This window comes from Anastrepha obliqua, chromosome 1 (genome assembly GCF_027943255.1).
Source record: "Anastrepha obliqua isolate idAnaObli1 chromosome 1, idAnaObli1_1.0, whole genome shotgun sequence".
Taxonomy (NCBI): Eukaryota; Metazoa; Arthropoda; class Insecta; order Diptera; family Tephritidae; genus Anastrepha; species Anastrepha obliqua.
This window is the reverse complement of record NC_072892.1, coordinates 8034264-8061861: the sequence shown is the minus strand read 5'-3', so window position 1 is coordinate 8061861 and position 27598 is coordinate 8034264.

The following is a 27598-nucleotide window of genomic DNA, read 5'->3' as shown; positions in this document are numbered from 1 at the left end:
GACGAGTATACTCGTCAATACACAAAATTTTGCCACTTCTCCATGACGAGTATACTCGTCAATCACAGTTAACTGGTTAAAGACGGAATATTTTCATAACAAGATTTACTAATTTTACCGATGTTCTATCATGTAGAATTATGCAGGTGCCTGCTTGACAACCGTGAAAAATTACATAAAAAAGGCGCCGCCTAGGAATTATTCACTACTGACATCCAGCCGTCACTTTTGAAAGGCCCTTTATATAAAAAAAATGTCTTGATCCCTTAATTCTGTGCCCATTTATAAGTACTAAAAGGGTGATACTACGTATATCAAACGCTTATTAAGCAGCCTTCTCCACCCTCTCATGCATTTCTATAGAAGTAGTTGGTTTGACTTCATCAATTTTTAATTTACTTCGCTCATCAACTAAATTCTTACTAATGTCAACTACCCTATTTGTAGCTTCTATCTATTTTGCCACACTTAAGTCAGCCCAAAAGGTGTTGATGTTGCACAAATGTGATGCAGAGCGCTACAGTCTGGAGTTCACCCGGCGTGACTTTATTTTAGTTTATCAAAGATGTACCCTTCTGCTTAAGTCTATTTATATATGCATGTGCCTATGCATGAGCGTACTTGTGAACTTCCGTATAAGGTATTTACTGTCGCCACAAAATGTGCATTTGCCGTTATTTGCATGCCCTCTGTGGCATAAAACACCGCATTATTAAGAATCCACAAATCCAGTGAAGAACAAGTTGAAAGTACTCATTAAATCTAAGCAAACCTAGTTGTGCGGTGTCTAAGAATCAAACTTACCTATGCTACATATTTAACTTAAGCCACATGCATGCATACACACACATTCCCCTAGCAACTAATTTCGTTTCAAAAACCCAATCGTGCTGTGGCTTATGTTGCTTTGGCAAATTTTGCTATATTGTAATATAAATGTATGTATGTGTATGTGCTCGCATTTATATAAGTCATGTGTGTGTTTGTTGCTGCTTTTTCAGCTGCCACATGTCGAGTGTGTGTGTAAATATAAATTGCTACAAAATGTGGTTACATCATTAGTGCTATTGCAGCTAGCAAATCATGCCACTTTGCCATTACACGAACAAACTGCCAGCAAACACACCATCCAACTTAGGTGCACATATGTATGCATGTGCGATGCCTGTAGGCGGGCACTCAAGTAGCTGTAGGGGGTAAGCCTTCGACGCACACACATATTTTATACCAGCTACGCATTTACAACTTCTCGACACCACGAACTTCTTCAAAGGTTAAAAGAACAAAAAATTAGGTATATATAATATATAAGAAAAACACGACACATGATATAGCGACTACAAAAATAAAAAACGGCGGTAGGCGCAATTGCTTCTATCCATTTGTGTCTGGCTTGCGTTGCGTGCCGCTGGAAAATTTATTGGTGGCAGCACAGACAAATGTCCTTACTCATGCCAGTCACACACTCCCACGCACAGACACACACACTCCCACTGAACCGCCGTCGTGTTAGTGAAATAGCGACTTATGCGCACTTATGTACGTGCTTCTATACCCACCTCTCGTTCTTCTTCCTGTTTTCCATCCACAATTGGCGCGCGCTGTCGACATCTGATACTCATACGCCCCGTTGGGCATGAGCAAAATGTATTACGTGAAGTTCACTCTAGGCATTGAGCTTATAATAGCCATAAGTTTGCGCGCCTTTAAGATTATATTTTACAATGTTTCACATCACGTTATCCTTTGCATCTAATGTGGCCCGAGCGGTAACGCATATGCAGGCATGCATAAACATAAGTTTTCTTTCTTCCGTGTAGCCGGTCAAACCACCACCACTCGTGGCAACACGCTTCACGCCCTTTTCTGCAGATTAAAAATTGAGATAGTAGCGTGATGGAGGAAGGAAATCCATCAAATTTCGTGACTCTGTTGTTTGCCATTAACTTTGTTTGTGCGACGCACTCCTTGCTCATACTTTTTTATGATAGTTATGACAGCAACCGGCTTGAAGGGTTGTTTGCCGCTGGCGTGCAAACCTACAAATTCACCCATCCATGTGCATAAATGATTATTTACAATTATGCAAAGTTCATGCCCTTGCTACTTGGGTAATTTTAACTTGTTTAGAATAAATCTGACATTTTAATAGACTTTATCACGTTAATCTGCTTCTCGGCTAGTCATAATAATGAGACTGGAGTGGCACATACTTGGAATATGCTTAGAAGCCGGCTTACTTGACATTAAAGACACGTCCAAACGTACTTTATTGTTGTTCAGTTGAAGCAGAGGACGTGGCTCATTAAGCATAATAATGAAGTGAATATGAAAGTTGATGGCTTTTGTGCTTTTGTATTGAAACAAATGTTAGTTTTATTATAATTAAGTTGCTTTGGTTAATTACACTGGATCACAAATTTCAACTTTTTTTCTGCACCAGAGACGCCGTTATGAAATTCCTATGTAAAATCACCGTCTGATTCCGAAAATCAAGGTTATTTTTTATTCTATGGTAACGTTTTCGAGATATTTACGAATTACCGTTATTTCAAAAAAACAAAAAGTTCGGCCCACTTAATCATATATATCTCGAAAACGAATTGAGGGATTCCAAAACCGTTCAAAGCTTTTAAAAGGTAATAAAATTTGCTATAAACGGTGTGTAAAACACATTTTGCTAGGCCCTGCAAATTCAAAGATAACGAACTATCATAACGGATTTTTTAAATTTTTTTTGTAAAAATATAAAAAAATTTGTACTTTGAGAGAAAGGATCTTTAAAACTTTTTATTTTTTCGTATATTTTTTGTTTTAACTCTAAGCTCTGTTTTATTACAAAAAAAATAAACTTTGATTCAACAAAATCGATGAACTAATACAAAAGTTACAAGCATTCAAGTAAATATATCCATATAGTAAAACTTAAGTACCCTACAAATAATAGCATATGTACATATGATTCTGTCTTAACTCTATGATCTTATTTTATAATTGAAAAAGTTATGTGTCTTGTTTTGACGTTTATTTATATAAGGATCGGTTTCTCTTATGAGAAACCAACAATAGTCCCATCCTAGCGACATCCCAGAATCCTTGATACCGACTTCCAATCATTTTCATTTGCTGGTGAAACCTTTCGCCATGCTTGTCACTTTCGTCGCCAAGATTTTGCGGGAAAAAATTTAAATGGGAGTGCAGAAAATGAATTTTTAAAGACATATTTACTCCTGAAAGAAAATTAAAAAGGGAATTAGATAAATACATAAGTGACACATTAGCATATAATTTTCTTAGGCTGGATTAATCTTCCAATTCAGAACAAATTTTGGTCGTTCTTGTTTGTTCGAAGCAGGGCAATAAATTCAGATTAAGGGCTATATATTCTCATATAAATTTAAAAATTTGCTTTAAAATGTTTTGTTTAGTTTTAAAGTTAACTGAGAAAATGGTGTTTTTTATTTACCCATTTCGGCATAGTTTTTGATTAAATCGTTCACTATCAGCTCGAAGTTAGGACTTTTGTGTTTGCCTAAAAAAGAAGTAACGACCTTTTCAAAAGAGTCCCACGCCGCTGCCGCCACTGGTGACAATAGTTCTTTGAAATGGGTATTGGCCATTATTTTCCTTATTTGCGGCCCCACAAAAATCCCTTCCTTTATTTTTGCTTCTGAAATCTGTGGAAAGATTGTTTTCAAATAATGAAAAGCTTCGTCTTCTTTGTCCAAAGCCTCGACAAAGTTTCTGATAAGGCCGAGCTTGATGTGGAGCGGAGGTAGAATTATTTTTTCCTTCTTTATAAGTGGTGAGTATTTTATGTTATCCACAACAACTTGAAACGCGATTCGTTCTGGCCAATCCTTTATGATGTAGTGGTCTTGACGTGCTCGGCTATCCCATTTGCATAGAAAGCAGCAGTATTTTGTGTATCCAGATTGTAGACCACATAGCATTCCAACGACTTTTTGATCGGCACATATTTTCCAATCATGTTCTTCGTATTTAATTAATTTAAGCAATTTTTGCATTGTCTCATATGTTTCCTTCGTATTTACTGCATGCGCGATCGGGATAGATGGCTTTTGGTTGCCAATATGCAATAATACGGCCTTTAAACTTAATTTATTGCCGTCTATGAACAATCGTCACTCTTTTGAATCATATGGTTCACCAAACTGTTTAAATAGACCAGCAATGTTTTTGCAACAACAAACACTGTCCTTCTTCGTATAGTACTGGGAAAATTGTTCGTGACGAGTCCTATAATATGTTACTTTAACATCGGATGAAACAAATTTAAATTGTTGCATACGAGAGGCGTGTAGGTCGGCCTTTTCTTTTGACAATTCCAAATCCCTTATCCAATCATTGAGTTGTGTTTGTGACAAAGGGCTTCTTTCTTTTTCCGTTTGCAATCCAGTACAACATGATGCCGCGTAATCAGATACTGCTGTTGACAATGAAACTGGAGCCGGAACTAAAGTTAAATTTGATTCTGGCAATGTAGCTTCCGTTGAATTTAGTTCTGGTAATGGCACTCGCATAGGTTACTTTTCTTGACTTTCCAACCCCAAATACTTTTGTAGTACAAATATAGCAGTCCGTTGAATGGCAAGTTGATTCCCTCCACTTCATTGGTGTAATAATTTTCATATGTCGCCTAAATAGATAGTTTAAGAAATTAGTCAGATATGCATTAAAAGACAGAAAACTCCTAATTTTTACGATGTACCTTTTGGTTCCGATTTCCGAAAATATCAATTCGACTCGACATGTGGTGCACACAGTATTCGGTGGCCATGGTTTTTCATTGTTTCTAGGCTCAATTCCATAACACTTATGGTATGCAAATTTCAAAGGATTTGAAACCACACGTCGCATCCTTTTAACGATAAATTCCCCGCAGATGAAACAGAACATATCTGGATCATTTTTACACTCAAACTCTCGCGCCCTTTTATTCATATTATATTTTTAAGTAAATGACGGATTATAAACTGTAATTATAAAGTGAACAGTATCCGGCGATCCTTGCAGAAATTATGAAGGAACGAGGCACATGTACTATTATTTATAACTACCTATGTAAGTATAAATCAGCTAAAAATGCAAGCCTACCTATACAAAAAGGTTCCCTAGTTATACATAGAAAACACTACCTGCCTTAAATCATATGAAGTTGCTTGAAATGTATCTGTGTTTGAGATAACAACACTAACAATTTTTTGTGTCTAATAACCCTTCCAAAATCTACCTGTGACTAACTGACATGCGAATACTAACACATATTACCAGTAGGGTACTTAAGTATTAAATGGATATATTTACTTGAATATTTGTAACTTTTGTATTAGTTCATCGATTTTGTTGAATCAAAGTTTATTTTTTTTGTAATAAAACAGAGCTTAGAGTGAAAACAAAAAATATTCGAAAAAATAAAAAGTTTTAAAGATCCTTTCTCTCAAAGTACAATTTTTTTTATATTTTTACAAAAAAAATTTAAAAAATCCGTTATGATAGTTCGTTATCTTTGAATCTGCAGGGCCTAGCAAAAAGTGTTTTACACACAGTTTATAGCAAATTTTATTACCTTTTAAAAGCTTAAAACGGTTTTGGAATCCCTCAATTCGTTTTCGAGATATATATGATTAAGTGGGCCGAACTTTTTTTTTTTGAAATAACGGTAATTCGTAAATATCTCGAAAACGTTACCATAGAATAAAAAATAACCTTGATTTTCGGAATCAGACGGTGATTTTACATAGGAATTTCATAACGGCGTCTCTGGTGCATTTTGGCTGTAAACCAGTGTTATTGGACGTACCCGTAAACCTTAAAAATATGAGAAAATCGACCAGGCAAAGCCAAGAGTTGCTGTAGATAATTTCCATTTGAGATGCAAATATCGAGTATTAAATAACAGCAACCATTAATTTTATTGTTTTAGTGTTCAAATGGCCTTTAGCTGAGAAAATAAATGTACGGAAGCTAAATATTTGGGGGGCATTAAAAAAATTTAAATCAAAATGTGAAATATTTCCTACTATTGCTTAAGAGGGAACACTACTGTGAACGCGTGAAAATTAAGTGATTTTCAGGATTTTGTTTATTATAAGTAGGGAAGATTATTTGAGGATCGGACAAATTATAATTTATTTAACATATATTCTACTATACTGACACAAATTTTTATTAAAAAATATTAGAAATTGCAATTGTTATTAATATTAATGCAAGGACGTCATAAAAAACTGATGCACCCTGGTAGCCACGATACAGCGGTGAAAAATCCCCTGAAAGCAAAAACCCAAAAACATTCTTAATATATACATACATCAATGGCTATCGTCGTACGTGGCGGTTTTTTTATAATTTTGTTTTTTTTTTAAATGGTGCAAGTTTGAAAAATGAGTTTGTGCTTTTCCTCTTTTTTTTGTTTTCGAAGGGCTTGAAAAAATATTAAATTATGGAATTTTTAAAATCGGCTATGCACGACTGTAGCCAATATATATATATATAATTGGCGCGTACACCCTTTTTGGGTGTTTGGCAGAGCTCCTCCTCCTATTTGTGGCGTGCGTCTTGATGTTGTTCCACAAAGAGGGACCTACAGTTTCAAGCCGACTCCGAACGGCAGATATATTTATGACGAGCTTTTTCATGGCAGAAATACACTCGGAGGTTTGCCATTGCCTGTCGAGGGGCGACCGCTATTAGAAAAATGTTTTTCTTAATTTTGGTGTTTTCACCGAGATTCGAATCAATGACCTCTCTGTGAATTCCGAATGGTAATCACGCACCAACCCATTCGGCTACGGCGGCCGCCGACTGTAGCCAATACATGTACAAAAATTAAAAAAAAAATTCAAATCGGTTCTCAAGTCTTCGAGAAATCGAGGCCACCGTGTTCAGAAAAGTCGTTTAGAGAAAAACGCGTTTGAAGTTGTCATTTGCCATACTACCTGCACTTATTGTATTAGGTATAACTTCGTCAATTTTCAAACTTTTTTTTACATATTTTTATATTTATACATCTACTTTAAGAAAATGCAAAAACAAAAAAATCTATTTTTTTTTGACACAGTGGTGTTCCCCCTTAATGTGGGAAATTCACATTTATGAGCAAAGTTGACAAATTCAAAATGGCGGATTTAAAAAAATATTTTTTCTGATTGTACTTCTCAAATATTTTAGAAGATCGCTAATTTCCCTAGTGCTGAGATCTTCTGGACAGAGCAGGACAATGGCATAGGTGGTCCGAGATCGTCTCTTCCTCCTCCTCATCTAGACAGCTTCTGCAAAAGTCATGTGTTTGCATGCCCATCCTGCCTATGAAATACAGTCAGATGAGAATTTTAAAAAGATTTGCTGCTGCTTTGAATTCAGGGACGCTAAGGACAAAAGCATTAGGTATGCCAGAATACGTTTGCCCTAGAAACTGCTGCTTTTCCTTCAGATTTGTTATAGCAAATTCTCACTTTTTCGCGCTTCCAACTATTCAAACAATATAATAAGTAAATAATATTCAATTATAAAATTTGCCTGCCCCTCTACAGCCTTTCACAAAAACTTTAAACAAGGCAGAAAGAATTTAATTCGTTTATTATAATTTAGGCATAATACAATTATTACACTTAAGAACTAAATTTTTCAATATTTTCTAATAGTAGAAATTTAACAATATGAATGAACACAATGAATATCAAAATAACACCTCTGTTTTGAAAACCCTTTACAATTCTGAAGTGAATAGGTTCGAATGTCCATGCATGAAACAGCAAAATGAAAAAAAAAGTTTTTTCTAATGGCGGTCGGTCCGATTTGTTATGAAAAATCTGCTCCTTAAATGATTCTCAGCTCACTTACTAAGGACTTTAAATTCAGAACCATTTAAATCCTTAGTGATTGTAAGACAAACATTTTTTTTTAATCTTCTACTTAGTGTATGGGCGTAGGCTGTGGTCGAATCGTAAAATTTTAGTTCTAGATCAAACTCGCTTCAGCAGCAGTGATGGAATATTCCGTACATACATACATTCACATGAATGAATATTATCCATAAGCGTAAGAGTAGACTTCAATTTATTCCTTATATTACCGTAACTGTGCTCCGTATTGCTGAAAAGTTCCTGATTTGAAACTTCGTGCGACTGTAAGACTCCGAATGTTAATTTAACAGATGCTGCTGTACAAACTGCTGTTAGTAACATTTGCTTACTGCCGGACTGCTGGTTTGAGAGATACCCCTATTGCGGTTTCTGTACTTCTAAAACATTTTGCGTTATTTGCACTCAAAGATATTTGTTGTAATAATTTATTCACGTCAATTACAATAAAATAGTTTCAGGATTTCGAGTGCATACGTCGGCGCTTATGTTATTATTCAGACCACAGAGATTATTTGTCATGCTTCTTTTTGTTCTTTTGATGTGTTTCTCTTTTATTAAATTCGTGACATTCAATTCCTGCCATTAATGTACATTTTGCTGAAATCACTTGCCAAATGTGTTTGTCATTATTTTCTTAAGTGAATGCCATAAAGCGTATTAGCAAACATCTGTGCATGTGTGAGTTATGCACTGTACGAAATTTATGATAGAAAAGAAAAATTATTGGGTAGCTGATAAGATACAGAGTTTTTCAGATTTTTATCTTACTTCTTCTTCTTAATTGGCGCTATAACCGCTTACGCGATTTTGGCCGAGTTTAACAAAGCGCGCCAGTCGTTTCTTTCTCGTGCTAACCGGCGCCAGTTGGACACACCAAGTGAAGCCAAGTCCTTCTCCACCTGATCTTTCCAACGCAGTGGAGGCCGCCCTCTTCCTCTGCTACCACCAGCTGGTACCGCATCGAATACTTTCAAAGCCGGAGCGTTTGTATCCATTCGGACGACATGACTCAGCCAACGAAACCGCTGGATCTTTATTCGCTGCGCTATGTCTATGTCGTCGTAAAGCTCATACAGCTCATCGTTCCATCGTCTGCGATATTCGCCGTTGCCAACGTGCAAAGGTCCAAAAATCTTACGCAGAATCTTTCTCTCGAACACTCCAAGCGTCGCTTCATCGGATGTTGTCATCGTCCAAGCTTCTGCGCCATACGTTAGGACGGGCATGATGAGGGTCTTGTAGAGTGTTAGTTTTGTTCGTCGAGAGAGGACTTTACTACTCAATTGCCTACTTAGTCCAAAGTAGCACTTGTTGGCAAGAGAGATTCTACGTTGGATTTCAAGGCTGACATTGTTATCGGTGTTAATGCTGGTTCCTAAATAGACGTAGTCTTTTACAACCTCGAAGTTATAACTGTCTACAGTGACGTGGGTGCCGATACGCGAGTGTGCCGACTGTTTGTTTGAAGACAGGAGGTACTTCGGTTTGTCCTCGTTCACCACCAGACCCATTCGCTTTGCCTCTTTATCCAGTTTGGAGAAGGCAGAACTAACAGCGCGGTTGTTAAGGCCGATGATGTCAATATCATCGGCATACGCCAGCAATTGTACGCTCCTATAAAAAATTGTGCCCGAGCGATTAAGTTCTGCGGCTCGTACGATGCTCTCCAACATCAGGTTAAAGAAGTCACACGACAGCGAGTCACCCTGTCTGAAACCTCGTTTGGTATCAAACGGCTCGGAGAGGTCCTTCCCAATTCTGACGGCGCTGCTGGTGTTGAGCAACGTCATCTTACATAGCCGTATTAGTTTTGCGGGGATACCAAATTCAGACATCGCGGCATACAGGTAACTTCTTTCCGTACTGTTGAATGCAGCTTTGAAGTCGACGAAAAGGTGGTGTGTGTCGATTCTCCTTTCATGGGTCTTTTCCAAGATTTGGCGTATTTTGAATAGTTGGTCGATGGTAGACTTTCCAGGTCTGAAGCCACACTGATAAGGTCCAATCAGTTGCTTGACGGTGGGCTTCAGCTTTTCACACAATACGCTCGCTAGAACCTTATAGGCGATATTTAGAAGACTAATCCCGCGGTAATTGCCACAAATTGCAGGGTCGCCCTTCTTATGGATTGGGCAGAGCACACTTAAATTCCAATCGGCAGGCATGCTTTCATCCGACCATATTTTGCATAGGAGCTGATGCATGCACCTTACCAGCTCCTCGCCGCCATGTTTGAATAGCTCAGCCGGCAGTCCGTCGGCGCCCGCGGCTTTGTTGTTCTTTAGCCGCGTTATCGCTATTCTCACCTCGTCATGATCGGGTAGCGGAACGACAATTCCGTCGTCAACGATTGGGGTATCGGGATCTTCACTTTCTCGGTGACATGCGCAGCTGTCACTGTTTAATAGGTTCGAGAAGTGTTCCCTCCATAATCTAAGATTGCTCTGTACGTCAGTCACCAGTTCGCCGTCTTTTGTTCTTACAGGAAAACGCCCCGGTCTTGAAACCTTCTGTAAGCCGCCGAACTTTCTGGTAGAATTTTCGGGCGTTGTTCCTGTTGGCCAGCATCTCAAGCTCTTGGCACTCACGTATTTCGGCCTCTCGTTTCTTCTTTCGGATAATACGTCTCTCTTCCTTTTTCAGCTCTCTGTAGCGATCCCACATGGCTCGCGTTGCGCCCGATCGCAGCGTGGCTCTATAGGCGGCATCCTTTCTTTCTGCGGCAGCATGACATTCCTCGTCGTACCAGTTGTTTTTTCGGGCTCGCCGGAATCCGATTTCTTCTTCGGCGGCGGTACGTAGAGAACGAGAAATGTTGCTCCATTGTTCGTGGATGCCGGTTTGTTGGGCAGTACTCTCTGAGAGCAGGAGTGAGAGTCGAGTGGCGAATCTTCTGGCTGTCTGTTGTGATTGCAGCTTTTCGATGCCGAACATTCTTTGCGTAGGTAGATGCACGTTTTTTGCTGCACAGAGGCGTATGCGCAGTTTGGCTGCAACAAGGTAGTGATCCGAGTCAATGTTGGGTCCTCGGATCGTACGTACATCTAATACACTAGAAGCGTGTCTTCCATCTATCACAACATGATCGATCTGGTTTCGTGTTTTTCGATCAGGAGACAGGCAGGTGGCTTGGTGAATCTTCTTATGCTGGAATCTGGTGCTGCAGACTACCATGTTTCGGGCCCCGGCGAAGTCGATCAGCCTCTGTCCGTTACCGGATGTTTCGTTGTGCAGGCTGAATTTTCCGACTGTTGGACCAAAAATTCCCTCCTTGCCCACCCTGGCGTTGAAGTCGCCAAGCACGATTTTTATGTCGTGGCGGGGGCAGCGCTCATAGGAACGTTCCAGGCGCTCATAGAAGGAATCTTTGGTCGCATCGTCCTTCTCTTCCGTCGGGGCGTGGGCGCAAATTAGCGATATGTTGAAAAATCTGGCTTTGATGCGGATTGTTGCGAGACGCTCGTCCACCGGAGTGAACGACAGTACTTGGCGACGAAGTCTCTCTCCCACAACATATCCGACACCGAATTTGCGCTCCTTTACATGGCAGCTGTAGTAGACGTCGCAAGGTCCTATGGTTTTCTTTCCTTGCCCCGTCCATCGCATCTCTTGGATGGCAGTGATGTCAGCCTTTACTCTCACGAGGACATCAACCAGCCGGGCAGAGGCACCTTCCCCATTAAGGGACCGGACATTCCAGGTGCATGCCCTCAAATCGTATTCCTTAGTTCGTTTGCAGGGGTCGTCATCAGTATAGGGAGGTCTCATCCGAGGCTTTTTTAAAGTTTTCATTGGGGGGGATTTTTAAGTGGCGGGTCCCAAACCCAACGCACAACCAGCTATCCTGGAGTGTTTCGCCTTCTCACTTTAGCTCACTCCCGAACGGGTGTTCGGAAGCTACCCAGAGGATACGTGGGCTAATCCCGGCCGTTGTGAGCTGCTTGAACCATATGCAGAAGAATCGTCCTGGCCATTCCCAAGTGAATGGCGATCAGTAACTTTCCCCACTTGCGTGGACTTCTACACATGGAACCATCCTTTTATCTTACACCAAATAATATTACAATTAAAATGAAACAAGTTGCAAAGCTGTAATATTAAAGATCACATTGATTTGCGCGCGCATACTAGCGTCATACCATCACCATGTAAGATATTCACAAGCTCTGTCTCATAAAAATCTTATTGTTAAGGGAACCCGAACCATTCGTAGTGCTCGTGAATGGCACTACTGCCTGTTGTTCTAGACTCTTAGACACTGATATATGACAGTGTTATAGCCTAGACAGACGGTGGCATTAATAGGGATTAGTGACTTAATTCGAAATTCGGAATTCTCTCAGGAATTAAGGTAGTAGTCTGGTCAAATTCTACTAAATTTATAGATATATTTTAGGAATTTTTTTTAAGAAAATAAAATGCGATCGTTTTGATTTTATAGTATCTTATTATCGACATCAAATAGTATACAAAAACAATTTTTTTGTTTGACATATTTCTAGTAGTAGTGTGGCACCAAAGTAGGCGTCTTAAAACAAAAATAGGTGGCTTGTCAACAGGATTTTGGCTATTCAGGACATCTGAAACGAAAAAGTTGAACTCATTGTTATTCTGTAGGCTTGTTTTTCTGGCAAGTGCTACAATGGGAATATTTTTTGAAAAATAACAAAATGGCGGAATTTTGAAATAAAGGTATGTTTTTCGGGTGGATATCAGACTGTAGTATGGAAAGTTAGGGCTGAAAAGAAACGAAACTAAAACAAAAAAGTGCGTGTAGCGTACTACACATAACGAAGTGAAACTTTCAAGGCAGACAAAGAAAGAGGGGAGGCCCGAGAGAGAATGAGAAAGAGAGAGAGAGAAAGAATACATATCTAAATAAATTCACAACATTTGCAGAGCATACCTACAAATAGACAAAATTTACAAAAAACGGAGAAGGGTTGACCGGTGTTGGTAAACGCCGGACACAAACCGTGGCAACAACGCGCACTACTCCGAACATTTATTACCCGCACAAACGCAGCGATTCCAGGACAGCAGCAACGGCACAATTTGCCGCAAGGCAATACCAATAAATCCGACGCCGGAATGGATAGCACTTTAAAGTACGCACAAGCACTAGCCAGGAAGCGGAAATAAGCGCCAAAAAGTAGGCAAAAAAAAGCCAAAAACATTGGAACCAAAAAACGCCCCAAAAAGTAGGCACCAAGGAAATATAACGCCAAACTCTAGGCACCTAAAATATATTTCCTACAAGTTTGCACCAGCAAACAAGCGCCAAAAAATAGGCAGTGTTATTTCTCACTAGAAATTAGCAACCACAAGGAAAAACTCAGGAAAAATAGCCTAAAGTGTATCTAAGATATATATAAGGTATAGCTCTCTCTCTCCTTTTCCTCTAAGTTATATTTTTTTTCTCTCTCGCGGAACGAAAATGCCCAAAACGTTGCATGACCCTGAAATTTTACTCTCCATTTTCGCTTGTCCATCGACGCTTAAGAAGTTTCACTTCAAAAAAAAAAAAAAAAAAATAAGAAAATCAGCTGTAACAACCGTCTGTTACATTACAATTTTTATCAGAATTAACTACGCCGGTAATTCCAATCAACGCCACCGTCTGTCTAGGCTACTAGTAAAAGTTATTTCCAATGGTATCTGTAAAACAATTTATATACCTACCTGAATTATTTTGACCACTGTACATGCTCAAAGAATAATCTTTCAGTGTAAGGCTCTACTTCCGACATGTGTTTATCTGTATAATAAATAAATAAATTTGTACCCACATTTACTGACTCAAACAAGTTTCTTCCTTGGCTCCATTTAATATTTTTATACACACATCTGCACACGCCTATGCCTGGGACGTGCGGCAAACGTTCATACATAAATATGCAATATCATTTGACGATTTTTCCTATAATTTAAGGAGGTGTACTACACATTCATACGGGCAAGCACAGGATATGTCTCAGCGTACGTCACACATATAGCATCATTTAGTAATTTAGTCACTTACAGCAGGATAGGCTAGAGATAGTCGCACGTAGATAAAGAAAATTGTACATGAAACCAAGCCTTAAAGTTGAAATTAATAGTTTGTAAGACGATCATAGTTGATGGGATATGTGCGCTTACTTTAAGCTACATAACTGGACCTTAGATGTCGTTCGATTGCGTATGCATCGACCATTTTATAAGTAAAATAAAGATGAGAGGTTTTGATCGGCTACCAACCCCATTGACGTGTTTTATTTTTACCAAAGAAGCGGATATGCCTTTTTAATAGATTAAAATTATTACCTGTGACACAAAATGTGAAACTTTTGAATTAAAATGGAATATAATTTTCGAAAATATTTTATTACATAGAAAAAAGTAATACCAATTATTATCTAAAAATATATAGCTTGCTATTAGAATAACTTCATAACCTTCAGAACCCTAATCGGTGTCAAAATATTTAACAAATATTTTTTCTCTCTTTTTTCAGGTATGTCTACTACTTTGCTTGATAAATACGAGCTATAATATATTTGCTAATTAAGGTGAATGGTGAGTGAAAGCCCAGTTCAACCGTTTAACTTAAAATCACAAGAATATTTTTAGATTAAAAAATAAATTCAAAAATGTTGGCCTGGTTAAATGTTTTGGTTCATGAAATTAATGAGGATTTATCTAATTTGTAATGCCTATTTTTACCTATAACTGCTTCCTTTGCATTAGAGCTGATATATGATTCGGACCATCTAAAAAAGGGGCCCAAAGGGTACTTTCGTCAGAGAGCTAATGAATTCAAATGTTCTACAAAATTATTCCTCGGAAAATTTCACTACAAGATATTTCTCTCTGAAATGTATTTGAACTCTTTTTTCATTTATTCTAAAAATACTTAGACAAAGCAAATTTAAAATGGTCAAGGCAAAGAAATTTGACCAAAGAGTGCAAAACGATTTTGAGGTTTTACTATACCATATATTGATCTTTCATCCAGAGTTGGAATCATTCCGCCACCAAACAATGACCCTCAGATTGTTATCAGTGACTATCAAAAAATTGGCGATCTTGAGTGGTTTTGTGTTTTAATGCTTCAATTGTGACTTGCTTGCCGGCTAAGATCTGTTACTTAACAGTTCAAAGATGGGATAGCCCGATTGAAAATCCAATGCTTGGGCTATTTAGACAGAAGAGGCTTCCATAGGATTTGAAAAGCGACAAGTCACTACTATGCCCGTAGCTCTCTTTAATAAGAGTTGCATTTTTTAGAAATTGTGGGCTTATAAGAAGTAGACTTTATAATTAAAGAAATATAAGAGAAATTAGAATGTTTCAGGATCTTAAGTTGTGCATACACAGTTACCATGGATGGTAGGGTTATATGATTGGATTAAAAATTCTTTAAAAAAAAAGGAAACCGATAATCCGAGAATCCTTCTTTAAGAAGAACTAAAGAACTACTATAAGACACATATTATTGCTCCTAGTCAGAGCTTAGGGCGGAATACTGGAAATCTGGATAATCGTACGATATTATTGAGGGGTTACACACGCCCAGCAGCGCCAAAAATGCGCTAAAAGAAAAACTGTTTTCAAAAGGGATAACAATAGAAATACGTATACAAAAACTTTATACATTGTTTATTTGTACTTAAGTTTTATAAAAAAATTTATTTTAAATTTCTCTTTACAAAAATTAGTATATAAAAAATCACATGAACCAAAGGACAATGAAAACAAAGTTGCTCCACGGTCCGCATCATTTCTCCTTGAAATCTTGATGGATCTGTAAAAAGTAAAAAAAATCTTGTAAAATAAAATTGTAGCAGAACCGGATTTTTGAATTTCAAAAAATTTTGCAATTTACGGCATTTAAAAAAAAGTAAGCATTTAACGTCGGAAATGTCACACTTTAATTATGTTTATAAATTTGTTTTAAAAAACATATAAAAAATCCAACCCGACAGACTACAGAGAAAACAATTTCGAATATTAAAAAAAAACCGCATCAAAAAATATTAACAATTGTATGAGTTATCAAGCAGACCGTGCCGGAGAAAGTAGTTTCGAGAAAAAACGAGTTTAAAGTTTCAAGTGCATTTCGATCGAGGTTGCGCGCATTTAAAGCAGGAACTTAAAATGCATTTTTTAATTTATTTTGTTAACTTACTTCTAATCTCCCATTCCAGCTTCATATTGTATGCCTTCCTGATCAGTAAACAATTGTTGTTGTTTATTTTTTTCTCTTTAAACGAACGACAGCTACCGGAGCGCATCAAACTCTCATGGGACAGTTAAATTTTCTACCATAACTTTGTATCCATGAGGAATTTTTACAATAGACTTCAATAGAAATACGCCTAAAACTATAAAGAACAATAATCAGTAAAAAAATCAATTTTTTGAAATTTCCGGACGTATGTAACCTCTTAATATAAATCTATTTTAAGGCCGCACTTTTCTTGAGCAGCACTTTTCGTTAAATAAATCTCTAGTGCCTCGAGCAAGTTGATATTTTGCCACATCCTGTTGAAATTTTAAGTCCCCTGCGCCATCTAAATGCTTTTTTAATAATCCCTGAATATCGCTCCATACGGCTAGGCATCAACAGCATTCTTGTTTTTGTTTTTTGGTTGCCTGCGCATTGGCATTTGATGAATCAGTCCCGTCCTAATCTGAATCACTCTGAGTGCGACCATATTGCTTATTTGTCAGCGGAGTGCACTAAAATGACTTAAATTTGTGTGGATTGCGTAATATGAGAGTAATATTTTACAGTAGTGTATATTAGAGCTCTAGACTCCCGGGCAACGAGAATGCGAAAACCTCTATACTCACTCGTATTTTATTCATTGCTCAACTTGTCAAATGTTTTTTTTTTTTAATTTTCAAGCTTTTGAACAACTTAAGTAGCGGAACGGTGTTCGAAATGTGTATAAATAATTTGAAAAATAAAAAGTACTGATAAAAAAGTCAGTATAATCAAATCAAGTAGCGCTGGAATGTCTGGAAAAACTCGATAGGGTTTAAGACTCACTCAAAAAGTTTCGAGTAATGAGTATCGAACAGGTATACAGGTGCTCGTTGCTCAAACACCTGGGTTGTTCGGAAATGGGCGAACAAAATTGAGAGCTCTAGTATTTATGCCTTGTAATAATCTGCCAATAGAACTTGGGACATTTCCTGAGATATCACTAATAAAAAAAATTTCTAAGCAGCTTAATTTGAAAATACGTTTCATTCCAGCCAAAGGATTTGCTAAATAATTTCACCACCGATTGGCATTGCCACTTAACTGCCGATTCAGTACAATATCAAATAGAGTTGAGTTAACCGAAATAAAGTGCTGAGTTTTGGAATCTGTTGGATGGTTTTAATAACCAAAAATATTCATGATTTTGCGAAATTTTAAATTTTCACAAATTAAAACTCTAATAACGATCGCCCCTCAGCAAGAAAAAGCAAGTGTATTTCTGGCATGAAAAAGCTAGAGAGCCTGTAGGTCCCTCCACTTGTGAAACAACATCAAAACACACGCCGCAAATAGGAGGACGAGCTAGGCCAAACACCTAACAGAAGTGTACGCGCCAATTATTTAATTTTCTTTTATTTATTTTTTATACATATTTTGTTTTCTACTTAACACTTTCTAAAAGAGGAGCCCTCACGCTGTGAATACTTTCAAAACAAAACACTAATAAAAAAGAGGCACCTACTAGAAACACAGGGTCTTTAGCGAAAGTGACATTCCCAAAGAAACAGAATAGAGGAAAGTTAGTATGAAAATCATTATTTTGCAATACCCACGTCATGCATTTATAATGGCATTATTTTAAAAACATTTCATTTTCATTTCTTTTTTATAATCAGCAATCACATTATAGGTGTCGTGATAATAAAAATATTTTAGTTCCGGCTTTTTTTACAGATACGTAGTAGGTATCTCGTCGTCCTTCGTCGTTTGCCAGAAAATAATTGTCTCACATTTCGTTGTCACAAACACAAGAAAAAACAAAAAACGAAAAAAAAGTGAAACCAAAAAATTTCAATTTCCATTTTACATTTAAGATAAAATATTCAAGTTACACTTAACCCAAAACCACGCAGTAGCTGCATTATTTATTTAACAACGGAAATTTTTGCACTCTACTTTCACACACTTTTGCTACAGATATTTTTTGTAATGATCCCCTACTCAAGAACACTTTAGTAACCGCAGCTGGTGTTAAATGCTAAACACCCCAAATGATGCGCAAATAAAACAGAAAAAAAACTGAAATAAAGAAAGTAAAAAGATTAAAAAAGGACAAATGTATTAGGGCGATAGCAAGAAAAAAAGAAAGAGAGAGAGGGAAAAATTATTTGCACCAAATATTTTAGTTTAACCATGAGCAAGTAATGAATTTTTTATAAGATTTACCTGAAACACAAAAAAGGGAGCAGAAGCAGCAGGAATAAAGTAGGAAGGAATACTCATTCCGATACAAGAAAACACACGCCCAACAACTACATCAACAACTGACTGCATGCACACAGTCATACGCTTATTTACGTATTTATGCAGGTAGCTGACTCACACACCTGCCAGTCAATAAGAAAAGGTGAGATATGCCACAAGAAAGCTGTGAAAATGGTAAAGGTCTTTCTTTAATAATATTGTAGCTCTTCGCTTTTCTGTCGGTACGAGCTTCCCTTTTCCAGAGCGTGCTCGATTCGCCAAAGATGGAAAAACTCTGAAAAAGCACTCAGCATTTGTTTTGCAGATATTTTTTGCCACTATCCTGCATTTGCAACAGCAGTTAGCAGAGCGGTATAACAGTACATATTAGATGTGCTAAAATTTGTTTCGCACACCCGACATGGCGCACGGACAAGCACAAAGTAGTGGACATTTGGAGATGGAACAAATTTCTGGCTTAGTGCAGGATGTGTGAGAGTGAATGTGAGTGAGTATTTCCATTCCAGTGTAGTTCTAGCAAAGGGGAAATGCTGTTCTCCACCATTGCATGCAAAATTGCACGAAGGTAGTAAGTTGAGGAAACACTCATATGCATAGTTAGAAGCTCGTAAAATGAGCCACGTGGTTTCCATATTTTATATTTTCTTATTAGTAAGACGAAATTGAGAACAAAGTGTTTTTACTTAATAGAATTTCATTCGTTCGTGCATAGGTATTGTTTTAGTGTGCAGAATTTATTTTTTAAGTATTTTAATTATTTAAATTGGAAAAAAAAAGTAAGATAATACATTTTTAATATATTTTTCGCACAAAATACCTATTTACAACAACATAATGAAAATACATTTATAAATAATAACTGATGGTCTCTTTTCATAAAAAATAAAATAACAAAATAAAAGTAATAAATAAATTAAAAAATAGAAGAAATGTCCAAATATTTTAATTTTGAATTTTTGAAAAAAAAAAAAAATTATAACACATTAAAAAATGAAAATAAACTCTGAAGTCTTTTTATTTAAAATCTTTGTAACAAAAAATTAAATAAAAATATTAAATGCATTAAAAAATGGAAAAAAGTGTTCTAATATTTTTGTTTTGAATTTTTGCAAAAATAAAATAAAAATAATAAATTTATTAAAAATGGAAAAATGTGGAAATATTTTTGTTTTGAACTTTTGAAAAAATAAAATAAAAAATACACAAAAAAGTGTCCAATAATTTTTATTTTACTTTTGAAAAAACTGAAAATAAAAAAAAACAGTTCATTAAAAAATGGAAAAAAATATCTAAATAATTTTATTTTGAATTTAAGAAACAAGTGTCGTGAAAATAGTAAATACAATAAGAAATGTCCAAATATTTTTAATATGAATTTTTGAAAAAATAAAATTTTGCAAAAATAAAATGAAATAAAAATACTAAATACATTCGAAATGGAAAAATGTCCAAATATTTTAATTTTGAGTTTTTGAAAAAAAAAAATAAATTATAACACATTAAAGAAGGGGAAAAATTCCCAAATCTCTTTATTTTAAATTTTTGAAAAAATAAAATAAAAATAATAAATTCCTTAAAAAATGTTCTAATATTTTTATTTTGAATTTTTCAATAAGTACATTAAAAAACATTTTTTTTTAATTAAAATAAAATAATAAACACATTAAAAATGGGAAAATGTGTAAGAATTTTAATTTTGGATTTTTGGAAAAATTTAAATATATTTAAAAAAATATTCATCATATTATATTGAATTATAGCTCACTTCGATTCGTATCGTACACGTACAGGTTGGCGCAAATTTAATCATTCAAAAAAAAAAAATATTTTGTGTGTCGAAAATCTCTATTTCGACCTTTACGCGCTTCACTGCTTATCTGTTTGTATACTGTAGCTGTCTAGGTCACAAATAAAATATAATTGATTTACCACGCCGTTTCTAAGAATTATACATTTTCCGATAAGATGATTAATTTTGCGCCACCTTATATACATATGTATGTGCCACAAGTACATATAAAGTACAAGCACAATAAAGTCGCATCAATTGAAAGTTTTTGCTTAAATTTTTTTCTAAAAATATGTATTTATGTATAGTTGGCGCTTACAGCCTTTTTGGTTGCTTGTCAGAGGTAATCCTTATACCTGTGGCATGCGCCTTTATGTTATTCCACAAATGGGGTGAAAACTATAGTTCCGTGTTTAACCAAAAACGTATAAATCCAAATTCCAAACTTTGTTCAAAAATGACATGAATTTAACCAATTTTTAAAAATTACCATGAAAATTTTCAGCCTATTAATCAGTATATTTTTCAAATTTGTATGTATACAGCTTTATGTTCTATGTTATAGCTTAGATCTAGTACAACAGCTTAGATCTAGTACAACAGAGTGTAAGGTTACGGTTTCTAAAAATCACGCTAGGTTTTTTTTAATTTTTTCCCTTAACTGTGTTCTCACTAGAACCCTTTTGGGTCGATGGAGTGATTCAGTTTGGTTGATAGCAAAGGTCCAAATTGAGGGTTTGGCCCGATGAAAGTGCAAACACATAATGGCTAATTTCCCTCTATTCCCTCTACATAACACAAAACTAAATATTATTTTTAATTTTTTGATAATATGGGTTTGGAAAAAAATCAATTATTTCCGCTTTATGGTCGATCTTTAAGTCCTGGTCGATGGTATGATTACTAATATGTCGGTCAACTTCGATTATTTCTGTGACATAATCGACATTTTCTTTAACATAAAAAATGCTTAAACGAAGTCGACGAAACCAAAATTGCACGTAATTAGCTGTAACAGTAACGGCACCGTAAACACCATTCAATTTGGCTATGATTTTTTCGCCTACTTTCCTCGTTGATAACAAATTTTGCTTCGGCAGCTACCATTTGCTTTAAGAATGGATTAACTCCGTAATGTTTCATTGAAGAATTGTAGTCCTTCATTCGATATAATGGTTCCTCAGCGTTGAAGTGTATGCCACTCATACATCGAGGTTCTTCTTGATACTAACCTTATGCGAATGGCCTCATACGCCTTTTTCTATAATCTTCAGATCCTGAGTAATGGAAGGAGTACTCATATACTACTCGGACGCGAAATTTTCCAAGTTTTTATCGAGATTTTAGAAGATGGGTCTACCAGAGCGTATCCCAAGTTCTTTGCTCATAATACCATCACAAAACCGCTGGAATCACCGTTTTGCTGTTACATTCGATCCTGTATTGGGTTAATAAGCACTGGTACTGAAGAGTGTATCGATGCTTCCCACTTTCATACTTTCTATTGAAAAAGTGGCATAAACCCAAATTAGAAGAAATGTATATATAATATGATAGATCTACGTTATATGTGACAGAAGTTTGTGCACTTAATGCACTCACTGTGACTGCTTCCAAATTCTGCTAGCTTACAAAAGGAAATAGAGATTGGTGTGAGATGGCGAAATTTTCAGGTATAAAATGTAAACTAAAAAAGTCATAAGCAGCAAAGCAGACAGTGTAAGTTTCAAACTTTGTATAAAAAATTTATTGAGAAAAGATTTTCGCATTATTTCCATTTTTATTCCTTAGCTAAAAGCGTCTATGTCATTCTGAAATTGTTACATTTGAAATGTGACAGCCATCAGTCAAGCGACAATCCAGAAGAGTAGCAAATATAAAAAAGCGAGATTGTTGCAAAAGAGATTGCTTCACGTGGGCAATAAGTGTAAGCGATGTAGCGGAGAAATATGCGAAGACTGTCACATCAAAAGTGAAAAACAATAAAACCCTGCCTTTGACGGGACTTAAAATAACATTGAATGAAAGCAGTGGGGATTTCTGAAAGGAAACGGCGCGACGCGCAAATATTTAGTTTTCAAAATTTTCTCTTAAGTACCCACTTAGTATGTGTGTTACATACTTTCAGGCGTTGTGAGCGTGAAATGTATCAAAAACCATTTTATGAGCTGCTGCTTACAAACTAGTTTCATAAACTATATATGTATTGTAATTTAATTGAAGCAGCACAAAGTGAAGATTTTGCGCTTGAGCAGGAATTTCTTCTGCAACAGCTGCAGTCGCAGGATTGCCGATTGAATATGAAAAAGTAGACAAGAACAAGCATTTTTCACAATATTCCCAGAAATTCTTTTTTTTTCTTCTTGATTGACGCGATAACCGATAACCGCTCAAGCAATTTTGGCCGCGCTTAGCAAAGCGCGTCAGTCGTTTCTTTCTCGTACTAGCCAATTGGCAAAACCAAGTGAAGCCAAGTCCTTATCCATTTGATTTTTCCAACGCAGAAGAGGCCTCTTTCTCCTCGTGTGCTACCACCAGCTGGTACTGAATCAAATACTTTGAGAGCCAAAGCGATTATATCCTTGAGACGACATGGCCCAGTCAACGAAGCCGCTGGATCTTCTCATAATTAATCCGTGCAATTTCGGTAAATAGGGACATATAGAAGTTTTGCATATTTTGTAAGAAGAAATCAAAACACGTGATATAAAAAAAATTGCTTGAGTTTTTTAATTAATTTTTTTGTTTTTACTTTAAATATTTGTATATGATTGCTTTTTTATAAATGCCTCAAATAAATTGTGTTTTTTGTACTGCCCTGTGATATCCTTGTAACATCTTTCTCGCCGCGTCGGAATTTTTTAATAGTTGTAGAACATCTTTTGTTGGTGATGGTTTTGGATCGCTCAGAAATTTATTTAAGATCGTAAAATTTAGAAGCTAGGAAAGCAGTGAACGAGATTTCAGACGTCCTGACACAAATTCACGCATAAAATTCTTAAGTTTTGTGCTCAGTTGCTTCTTCCACCCTCATGGCTCGATTTCATTATGAATTATGTAGGCACTGAGCGGCGGAAATCATTTTACAAAACCATGATTTTAGTCTGCTGATTCATGACGTCGCATCAGATTAAAGTTTCGAATGGTATCGAATCGTCACATACGTGAACGTATCAGAAATGGTTCGAAAAAAATTGCATGATACGGCAATCGTATTATCCGACAGGATGATGGCCAACGAATGCAAATGGATCGTAATGTATTTTCAATTCCATTGCATTTTTATTTCAGAATAAATGTAAAATTTCGAAAATAAGTAAAAAATAAATGAAAATAAAATACTTGAACTAAACAAAACCTAACAAGTACTTAGTTTAGTTGCTTAGAGTTTATTGCAATGTTAATTCTAGCCAAAGTTCAAGAAACGATTAATTCTGATATAAAAAAGCAAATAATCAGAGAATAAATGCCAACATTTCACAACCAACAAATAAAGTTAGTCTTTTTTTGCTGACGTCGAGCATAAAAGATAAATTCACATGTCAACAGTTTTCCTGAGAGGAAATGAATCACCACAAATGACAAAGCAGAATTCAAGAAACATATTACAGAAGCTCAAATATGCTTTTTAACTTTGCCAAACATTTGTGCGGCACAAGTTGAAGCCATTAGTTTGTGACAGGAAATTGCAATGGCGACGTTCTCCAGATACCACCTGCCCATTTTTCATATTTCTCCGCACAGTTGCGCATGCACACTTGACTAGCCAAGCGCAGAAATAATTGCAGTTGAAAAATATACAAAAAACATGCACGAACTCACATGTGATCAGTACTACGAGGTAGTTCTACAGGTATTCTGTATGTGGGGATTTGAACTTGATTTGATTCATTTACACAATTAGAAATTTGTGTGGTTGCCCGGTGTTGTGTATGAGGAGGGCGTGTAATTATGATGCGCATTGTTACCCACGCCAAAAACTGATGAATATGGACACCTGCGTTCACAACATAGTAGCGCTCGAAAGCCAGAGGTTTTTCTTATATGAAGAAAAGGCACAAGGTTGCCAGCAAACAAAAAATTGTAATAAATGAACGTGATTTTAGAACCACTTAAAACTTGCACTTTGTTCTATCAAAATTCAATGGATACCCAGAATTTTTCTAAGAACTCTAATTAAAAAGTTTGATATTTTGATGAAAATTTGATGAATTTTTTAACATTTTGTGCAAAGTTCGAAATTTTAAATTAAACCGTTTTTGTTATAGTTACACAAACAGCAAAAAAAAAACTAATAATAACCAACATTTTTTAATAATACGCTCTGCTACTAGATATTATGAACACAGGAGTTTTTTTTTGTTTTTGTTTTCTAACATAATATCCACTAGGTTATCAGCCAAAATTGGCTTCCCCACCCTAGTGCTTAATTCCTCCCTTTCGAACACAAATCGCGGACAGACAAACAAAACATGTTCTGCGTCTTCTACAGCTGGTGCACAATGAGAACAGTATGGGTCATCATCGTGCTTAAACCTATATAGATAGGACTTAAAACACCCATGTCCCGTCAGTATTTGGCTCAGATAATAGTCTAACTGCCCATGATTACGGTAAACTCACTTGGATATTAAGGGAATCAGACGGTACGTCCAGCGTACGTTCAGGGACGAACTCCATTTTTCCTGCCATGAACGCAAGCTACGCTCTCTTGCTTCCTTGTGTATTGTCTGCCGTTCTGAAGTAGCTTTGTTTTTGTAAACTTCAGCGTACTCTTTTGCCATTAAGTTTATTGGGAGTAGTCCTGCAATAACCATAATGACGTCTTCTGATACCGTTCGACACGCGTAGCACACTCTGAGGGCACTCACTCGATACACTGATTTCATACAACTCACATATGAGCTGCAATTAGTTGCTTCCGCCCATGCTGGAGCTGCATACAGCAAGATCGATGAGACCACGGTATTAAGTAGTCTCCTGCAGTTTTGCCTAGGGTCTCTAGTGTTCATCATTATGCGCGTCAGTGCTGTTACTGCCGCTGCCGCTTTGCTGCTCGCGTATGATAGCTGATCTCTGAAGTTCAGCCCATGGTCGATTATAACGCCGAGGTATTTAATGAACGGCTTCGATCCTATAGTATTTTCGCCCACCATTCGACTCCACCTTCTTCCTGCTACTAATGAGCTCTGCTTCCGTCTTATGATCCGCAAGAGTTAGACCGTTCTTATGCAGCCATTCTTTTACCATGCCGACAGCTTGGTTGCAGGTTGCTTCAGCTTGGTGGAGTACCGTGTGTGAACACAGGTGTGTATGTGTGCGTGTGGGCATTTGAGTACCAATGGTGCTGTGCAACTACGTGGAGCAAGCACAAAAGCAAATCAGAGCACACTAGCAGACGCTGTTGGTTTTATATTGTTTTTTATATATATTAAATATACACGAACTCATATCTGGTCCATGAGGTTTTCAAAATAAAGCTCAGTTTTGGCAAATATCTCAGCACACGTGGTACTTGTACTTCTCCTTAAATATCGCATAAAGAGGTCCATTAGGACAAATTATAGTAAGCCAAATCCCTTGGCGGCCTCAAATTTTGTGAACAAATACAATTAGAATTACTTTATTGCAAGAATTTTGGTCTCACATTCTATACAGCGACGGTTCAACCCATTATCTTCTCAGCTGCTGACGTTCTGTTCTACGCTTGGTTTGGTTAATCACTAAGAGTTTACCAAATAAAGGCACATTTCGATAAAGAGATCCCTCTTGCATTACCTGAGCATATATTTGTAATGAGCTCAGCAAGTTCGTTATATCGGATATCAAGGCGTTAAGCGCAGTAAGGCAATTCACATTTAGTTTAAATGTTAATACGTGAGGCTGCAGAGATCTATTTGAAAAATTGTGGCATTGCTAACTATTCCCACAAATTAAAATTTTATGAAATTCAGCTCAAATATACTAACCTCAAGTCCTGAAACCATTTTCAATTTTATGTTATTCTGAGCGTGCGATCCAGGGAATACGAGGTGTGACAATTAAGTTCCATAAACTTAGTTATAACTTAGAAAGTAGCAGCTTTATAGTAATGGTAATGGTTGTTCGGGTTAGGCTAAAGCCTTTATGCACTGCCACCAGATTGATCTATTGTGCCCTCCTAATCACTTAATTATAATTATTTAGTATACCGAGGAATCGAACCGGCTCCTTAGGAGCGAGCAATTTTAGATTTTCCTCCTTTAGTAGGTACGAGCGCAGGATTCTGTGTCTCCTGTGGCCTAATGCCTCACAGTTGGTGATTAAGTTTTCCATAGACTCCTCTTTATCACAGCAGTGGAGACCTTTCTTTAATTCCAATCCAAGTTTGAAGTGGACTGCACGTTTAGGTTGCTTCTAGTAAGCCACATTTTTAGTGACGTGACTGATATTACAAGAAACCTGCTGAGGTCAATTCAAAGTTCAAGTCATGTATTTTTGCCATGGTTTTGATAGACTTGTGATACGGTGCGTTGTCTTGTTTTGGTCAACAGTGAGCAAATTCGGCACCCACTTTGAGCAGAGCCTTTTCATAGCCAAATGCGCATGCAATATAAAGCCAAGACGTTCCTTTGCTATCTTTACGATGTCAGCTAACTCACGCAACTTCCCTTTTTGATCATTCGAAACGATTTTGTGGATTTTTTTCATGATTTCTGGTGTTGACGCCTCATTTGGAAGTCCAATGCGTTGTGCATCATCGGTGTCTGTACGACCTCGTTTCAAATCAGCAAACCATCGTTTTATTGCTGTTTCTGATGAATACTTTTCAAGTCATTGATTCGCTTGAACGCTACTTTTACCCATTAAGAAGCAGTATAAAATTAAAATACGAATCACTCTTCTTGATCTTCTTGATCCATTGTTTTGGAAATAACAAAAGTAGCGTCACTCTTAGCCCAATAACTCACGACCTAATGAATAGAATGTCATGAAGATTAAACAGCTGTCTTTTTAGGGTGAGTAATAATTGGAAAAGAGGTGAACACAATAAGACTAGTGCCATCTATGTGTTGGGCCCGGGACTTTTCAGCCCGTGTATTAAGCTGCGTTCGGCAAGATTTCATGGCAGAAATACGCTCGGAGGCTTGCTATTGTCTGCTGATGAGCGACCTTTATTAGAAAATAACTTTTCCTGTAGCACCGTGGGCCTAAGTAGCTAGTGTGCTCTATCAATTAGTATTATATTTCATATTGCTCTAATAAATAATAATAATAATAACTTTTCCTGTCATTTGGAGTTTCGTGCGCGTGGTTTCAAATCTGTGAGCTGCCGAATATTACTCATGCATCAACCCATTCGGCTACGGTGGTCGCCGTGCAGTTAAATGCAGTAGTAAACGCACCAGTCGGAAAGTTTTGTCTCCTTCTTCACCTTTTTTATTTTTTGTGTGAACTTTTGTCGCAGTGGCATTACTGATT